We start from the raw sequence: 8,042 nt of genomic DNA, 5'->3' as shown, positions 1-8,042 counted from the left end.
TTGGCTAAGGGATAGAGTAATAGTTGCAGAAGACTTGGATGAAGAATAGATCTGTCTGCCAGGAACTTGGCATTCATCAGTAACACAAGGTGTGGGTTTAAGGTGAAGCAGTCTAACACACATGGGACTCAAGCCCAGATCTTTATTCCAGGAGAACACCCTGACACCAGCTGTATCTTGCTCTTTAGCAGGTCTCTTTTTATAGGGTTTGACCCCCACTCAATTTATAAAGAAATACAACTCCAGCACATCTGTTTTGTCCTAAGGCAAAACATCCTCCTCCCATCAACCTTATGTTTTGCATAATGGAAGTGCCCAGCTTTACTTCCAGCATGGATAGCAACCCCTTCCTGACTTCTGGACAGCTTCTTCTTTTTAAGATGAAAACAAGGACATCTGCTGCCTGTCAGTCAACCTCAGAATTTGCCTTGTAGATCAACTTCCGAAAATGCAACCAATATTTGTGAAAATCTGGCAGGAAAGAGGAAAAAAGCCAAAGTGGTTTAAGTCATTGCTCCCACTGGAGGAAAGCCCACGGTGTGAGCATGACAGTTATTTGTTCCTTTTGGCCTGCCAAGACTTAAAAATGCATCACTTACAATCAGAGGCACCATATGTCAGCTTTTGCTCATCTAGTGGTGAGGTGAGAGGAAGGCAGCCAAAGGTGTAGTGGGGCTGGGAATTAAAGGTCACCTAGAGGAAGCTAAGCCATAGCATGGAGGCTCAGAGACAGGAGTGTAAAACACTAATTGTAAAACACTCTCCTTTTCCCTGAAAGCAAACATTTTAACCTGTTTTCCTCTTCTCTATGCTTGCATGGAATTACAGATCCTCCTAACTAACCTGGTATCACACCCTCACAGTCTCACTTCCATGATCTTCCATCATTTCCACTCCTTTTTCCTATGTTTTCTTTAATTTTCTCTATTCTAATTCCAAAAACTTCATTCCTCCTCTTGCACAGGACACAGGCTGCTGCTTTCAGTTCTGACATTTAAATCCATCCTGTCCTGCAGCATCCTGTCACAGGAGTTACAGAGAGAACACTGTTGAGCTTGAGAGTATCACTTGCTGTGCAGAAACAGCACATCCACCAAATAACAGCCCTTGCAACCAGGATCTTCTGTACCCCTAGTCACACAGTCAGGTTTTCACTAGCACCAGAGGTAGATCCTTCAAGTTTTTCAGACAGAGCATTTCAATCTGTAATTTGGGAAAGGCTATATATTCCCCCTCTCGCCCAACTTTGGTCTTGGAAACTCTTGGTCTTTCTTTGCTAACACTTTACTGCTAAAACTGCAGGCAAACATCTAGCCCTGAAAATGTCTGACAAATTTTACTCATTGGTTTCAAAAGCATTAGTTGCTACAGGAAGGATCTGACTGAAGGGCTTTAAACAAACTTCACTACTGAGGCAATAAACAACTTCAAAATGCACTTACAAGTTCATGGAAACCCTTATCACTCACTGTATGGTTCTGCATTTTACTGTTATTGTATTAGACTTTAATATTGCATCCTCATGCAATTAGACTCCGGATTTCAAAGAAGAGATACTACAGTTCAGATACATGCACACACATCCACCCCTTTTACCTCCTATTTTAGCAATTACTTTAAATATTTTCTGTAGTCACCGACATAAAAAGCTCAGTCCTGGCAGCACACAACAGCAGGGGAGGCAAAGTCCAAAGCTGCTTATTTGCAAGTAAGATCACTTTCATTGGGAATTAAGTAACTGTAAATGAAAAACTTCACATTTTACATCTCTACCTGTTCCACAAAATCTACAATGTCTTAATTATTGCTTACACATCTATGTAATTTTACAATTTATATTAAATTATATTCAAGTGCATGAGGCAGAAGGTGTTAAAATGAGCTACACTTGTCTTTGTGCCTCACACGTTCAGAACAGTTCAGCACTATCGGCCTACTATGAATTAATTCAGAGCAGGCATCAGGCAAGCCCAACAACATACCTTAGAAATAAAGTAACAATATACACTCCAAAAACATTCTACACGCTTTGTGGTCTATAATTTGGCTGGTGCTGACTGTTCTCTTTGCCTAAAAGAACCAAGAGCATCACATTTGCAGAGATCTTGTATCATTAAAACCTCAGTGAGCATTCAGATGTAACCACATCACTACATCACATAATTATATCTATACAGCTATGAGCATACTCAGATATTTTTGCTATCATCTCCCAGACAGAAACTGAGCTATGTGTATATGTAAAAAACTTCAAATACTATTGTTTTTACTTCTCTCCACCAGAGGAAACCAAGGATTATGTTTAAAATCTATGCCTGCAGCTAAGAAGAATTGTAAAGTTACTTTCATCTTATTATCCATGTATCAATCCAAGAATAAAGTGACAGAAATCATGGACTTATTGTTAAGAATGAACAGCATCCATTTGAACATCCTTCCTCCAGTTCCTGCAAGAGGTCAACTGAACAGTACAAACTTCCCAGTAAACATGAGTACAGTGGAACTGGTGCCATCCAACAGCAAAACCAAAAAAGTCAGTCATGTCACTTCAGAAAGACCCGTTCTGCATGGAATGATGCTTCCTTCCAAATTGTTTGCCAGGATTTAACAGATTGGTGCCAATGCTGTGCACAAGCAAGCAGCTCTCAGCAAGGATGTACACGTGGTTCTCTATAACACGTCAATGGGATCACAGCTAAGACTTCACCAGGGAATGGTGCCTCTGCTCCCTGTCTAATGTCACGTACTTCATGACTTGCAATCACCAGAATTCTACAAAAGGTTTCCATGCATTTTAAATACATATTTAAAGAGATGAATAATGGAGCTGTTAGAGTGAGTCCAGAGAAGGGCTACAGAGATGCTGCGAGGGCTGGAGCAGCTCTGCTCTGGAGACAGAGGTGAGAAAGCTGGGCTGGTTCAGCCTGGAGAAAAGAAGGCTTCTTAAGGGGAGACCTTAAAGCAGCTCCAGTGCCTAAAGGGGCCAACAAGAAAGCTGGAGAGGGGCTTTGGACAAGTGGCTGTAGGGACAGGATAAGGGGGAATGGCTTTAACCTGCCAGAGGGGAGATTGAGATGAGCTCTTGGGCAGAAGCTCTTCCCTGTGAGGGTGCTGAGGCGCTGGCACAGGGTGCCCAGAAGCAGCTGTGGCTGCCCCAGCCCCGGAAGTGTTGGAACTACATGAGCTTTAAGGTCACTTACGACCCAAACCCTTCTATGGGTCTATGATAATATTTATGTAAAATATCCAAATGAAGCCATATATCAAACCTGATGAAAGTATTTCTGCATCAAATTGAGAACTTACGTAATGGCTGCGTAAGACACCTAATGCTTAAACTATAAAGACAACACCATTTACAACACAAGTCTAGGACAAAGACTGAGCTATTCAACAGGTAGACTCTGCAGGTTAAAAAATATAACCATAAAAACCACTACACAGCATATGCTGAATTACCAGGGTAGCAGCTTCAGCTGTGCCAGAGAGTCTTTCTGAGCTGTCGAGGATTAAAGCTTGTGCTGCTCTATCCGACAGCGCAGATGACAACATCAACAGAGAATTGCTGGGAAACACAGCTGAGAAGAAGCTCTCTTTTTTTTTTAGGTGGTTGTATGTAAATTGGCTCTTGAGGAGTTGCTTCTGTCAGCTTTTGCGCTCATGAGACACGGATGCCGCCACCTGACTTTGGGTTAATGAATGAAGCTTTTAATTAAGCTTTCTTACACATACCTCTCAGACTCCACAACCCAATTTTCCTCTTTCTTTTCATCCAGCAAAAATAGAACTAAAAGCAGAAGGCAAATCAATTGGGTCCCATCATTAACTTTGTGACAACAAGCCTTTGGAAAAGGTTATTTATTATTACATCCTCTCCTGTGAGCTTCGTAATACTGCTGTAGCCATAAGATGTCAAGTGAAGGCATCAAGAAAACCTCTCCCATGCAGTGATTGGTACCAGTTAAAATGGTTAGAAAAGGAGAAAAGATGTGAGAGTCGATTGGGCTGTGAAAAAGGGAAGAGACAGAATAGGCAGGAAATCTTTCCAGCACATACCTCATAAATGCATTGAAGCTGGCATTAAATTATGCCATTGACTTTTGCTATTTCACTATTCTATTGGGGGTGGGAGGGAGATGATGCAATTAATGCAGTAGTAAAAGCTTCCACTATTGTGTTCTAAAGTTTCCAAATCCATGAAGGCAACTAGATCATGTTTTCCACCAAATCAAGTTTATAATCTTTCATAGTACCAAAATTGCTCCTATTATTTATGTCTCCGGAGTACAAAAACTAAGTTACCGCTTCAACATCAGTCACATCACATTTAATAACATTTTACATTTGAAATTAAACTATTTAATGTATTTTACTTTAATAACTTGTCTTCTCTCTGATTTCCCTGACTGAACAAACCACTGTCCTATCTTGAGAGAATTAATCAATTCCCTCACTTTAGTTAAAAAGCAGATAAAAGATTATCATTTCTAAAGGTTTAGCTTATTTTTAATTAAGATTCTTTTTTTTAATTCCAAGATCATTCTATGCCTTAGCAATAATTTCTGTTATTAACCTGGAATTTAACCTTGATGAAATAACTCATTTAAAGCCCACAAATAATTTTGTTTGAATTAAAGGTTGTCCTGAACTTTAACTTCTGAAGAGTATTTCTAATACTTTGGAAGCTTTTGCTTTGCTGGTGACAATCCTGCCCATCCAGCCTGAGACTGACCTAAACAAACATTTTTCCAAACATAGTCAACGGGATCTGCTCCCACCCCAGCTCTCAAATCCAGTGTCCTCTGGTTGTCTTGGCCACTGCTGACAGCAAATACAGGAAAGGCACAAAACCGCAGAGACACGTCAAAGCAGTCTCACATTATCTCCTTGCTCCTTTGTTGGTGTCAGGACAAAGGGTAATGGTCTTCAGTAAAAGACAGTAGATTGAGATTAAATATAAGGAAGATTTTTTTTATGGTGAGGGTGCTGAGGCGCTGGCACAGGGTGCCCAGAGAAGCTGTGGCTGCCCCAGCCCTGGCAGTGTTCAAGGCCAGGTTGGACACAGGGGCTTGGAGCAACCTGCTCTAGTGGAAGGTGTCCCTGTTCATTGCAGGAGGGTGGACTAGACGACCTCTAAAGGTCTCTTCCAACCCAAACTATTCTGTAGTTTGATTCTATGAGTTTTCCGTGCCTGCTTTCTGCTCTTCTCTGTGGTTCTAACGCATTTCAAGCAAGTAGAACCTCGGGCCATACTTTTCCTGTGGTTCGACAGCGTGGGTCCTGCCTGCTTGCTCCATCTATGGAGGCAGAAGGAAGCTCTGCCCATCCCACCTGCCATGTCAGCCTCCAGAGCTGCAGACCAGGACAAATGTCCAGAGCATCTCCTCCTGTCAGTCCAGTAAGAGCTCCTGTTAGCCTAAGGAACTTTACCCTCATTCACATGTATGCCACTGCAATAAACCCTGTCTTTCCCTTCAACTTTTGTCCATCCACATCAGATGAAAGGAAAATGATTAAAAATAATTAGTTCTTAAAAGGGTTTAATAAAATAGTAAAGGAATCCCTTAAAGGAACATCAGCAGAAGCAGCATGTGACAGCCGCAGTCGGCAACGTTGTTTGTGAGTAACTGAATTAATGCCTCCCATCAGCATTTAAAGCAGATAACACATTAGACCTGGTAGTTTCAAATGTTATATTTGTATGATATTTAATGACTATTTGTGCTTGCAAGCAAGTCTCACTGCCTTTCTACATATTATGAAGTACACTACCCATTTTCCTGAGGCATTAATGTATGGATAACTGATCTCCTATGCAAAGCTGAACTGGGATTTAATGAACCCCCATTACTCAAGCTGCACATTTTCCTAAAGATGAAAAATGCCATGTACAATGTATTTTCCTGCATGTGAATAAGCCCATTAATATAGATTTCTGAACAAAGTGTTTCTACTCAGCAATTTTTGCCCTTTTGGAAGGGGGAAGGAAAAGGAGAAGGGAGCTCACACTTCCTCTCACTCCCCCACATCATCTCCAGAAAGGAACTGCATTGGCTTTGTTAATGTTTTGGTTTCAAAGCTCTTCTTAGTACATAGGCACAACTGCCTTCTGATAAATGTTTATTCCAACTTAGCTGCAAGGAGTTATATCTGTTTTACTCTACCTTGCCCTACTTTGATAGGAAATGATAACAGAAAAAGTATTCAAAGCAGTACAGGTTTGGAAATACTGAGAACTGCTGTTTGACATCCTCTTTTAACAATTCCCCTCCCTGATGGAGCCCATCCTGGCAATTAAATCTGTACATACTATCAAGACCTACTAATCTCCAGTCAGATTCTTAAATGCAAATTCTTTTGCTTTAGCAGCAACACATAAGCACCAAAAGAATTACCATTTAGATGTACAAAAAGCTGTTTTGCAGCCTCAGTTGAGGACGTGAAATGCAGCTTCAGGTGCTGTTGCAGTTTTAGGACATCAAGCCCTCAAACTGTGTTTTGTTTAGGAAAGAAAGTATCAGAACAGTGTTTCACTATGTGTCATGTTCATAAAGGACGGAAAGGGAAGTTTCCCTTTCATCATGGAGAAAGTTCTCTGTAAATGCATCATTACAGTAAGTTATTATATGCACCTCAGTGAAACAAGGTTTTTCTTTTCCAGCAACTAACCAGGCTTGGAATCTTGGACATCAAAACCATTCTTTTAGTTTTCCTAGGGATACGTTAATAAATCCTAAAATCACTGTACTTTTCTCTATTGAAGTGTGTTAAGCAGTCTACCTTCCCACTGTATTTCTTGGAATTTCCCATTAATTCTACCCTCTCCTACCTCTCCCTTTCAATTTCCACTATTAGTCCTCAAAATGGGCCCACTGCATTTCAGATTCCCTGTGGAAACTATCCCTGAGCTTCATGCAAAACTTTGCTTTACTCAGCAGCTGCCAGGAGAACTCTGCTGCTTTCCCTCTTGCTGTTCAGTTCACAGCTATCAAGGCCAGAATCGGGATCTGTTTCAGACATGCTTTATACCACATTTCTCAGCAAATAAGGCTGTACAAAACCTATCGGTTTATCTGATGAACTCTCCTGCTCAGCTGTAGACATGCATTAGGTAACGGAAGCTTTTTGAGAGCTTTGCTGTTGCACCACACAAGCACCTTAAGAGGAAAAAAACAATCTAAAAATAAACCAACCTCCTCCTCTTCTTCCCCTCAAAGCCTCCAAACACATCACACACTTCCCAAAAGCAGAGAGTATAATCCATTCATCCCCAACAGCACACAGGTTAAAAGACAAACCTGAGCAGCAATGAGATGACATTCAAGCCCTTGGTCTGAACATGGCTTTTGGCTTCTTGCTTTCAAAATAACCCCTCTAAACAATAGAGCACTATCTAAGGCAGGTGGCATTGTTCTTTCCCAAGAAGTGACCTGAATTTTTGTGGGAAAGGGACAACAATAAATCCAAATGCTTTAGAATCAAAAATAAAAATCAAATAAGAAAGGAAGGTTTTCATGGAACTGACATTTTCTAATGAAACAATCTTTTCTTAGAAAGTAGCAGTAGGGATTATTTGTTATCTCTTAGTCAACGTGCTGTGGCCACAGCTTCTAATTTACAGGAACAACTCTCTCCACTAACACTGAGCTAGAGACCAAGCAATGAATTTTAGGGAATAATCATCACCCAAAGAATCTTGCAAAAAGCCATCTCTGCTCACTAGAAATGTAACCAGTAACCAAGGAGCTTGCTCTGTGGAACAGTTACGTGTTTCATAGTACAGGCTAACAGCTTCCACTGTTATCAACAGCAAATCACATCCCCGTCCAACAGCACAAACTCTGGTAACTTGGCTGATCATGGCAGGGCAACATGAAAGATGTTGAAATGGGGTTTCTCTGTTCCTAAGTCACAGCAGCAAGAGCTGATGCCCAATAGCTCAGCCTATACAGTAACAGGAAGATCAGTCTCCAAGACAGGATGATTGTAGCCAAACCACGAGCCTGTGCTTCCTCTCACCACATCACCAAACCTTCTCTCTC

The sequence above is a fragment of the Nestor notabilis genome, unplaced genomic scaffold, assembly GCF_000696875.1.
Source record: "Nestor notabilis isolate BGI_N333 unplaced genomic scaffold, ASM69687v1 scaffold436, whole genome shotgun sequence".
Classification (NCBI taxonomy): Eukaryota; Metazoa; Chordata; class Aves; order Psittaciformes; family Psittacidae; genus Nestor; species Nestor notabilis.
This window is presented reverse-complemented; position numbering follows the sequence as displayed.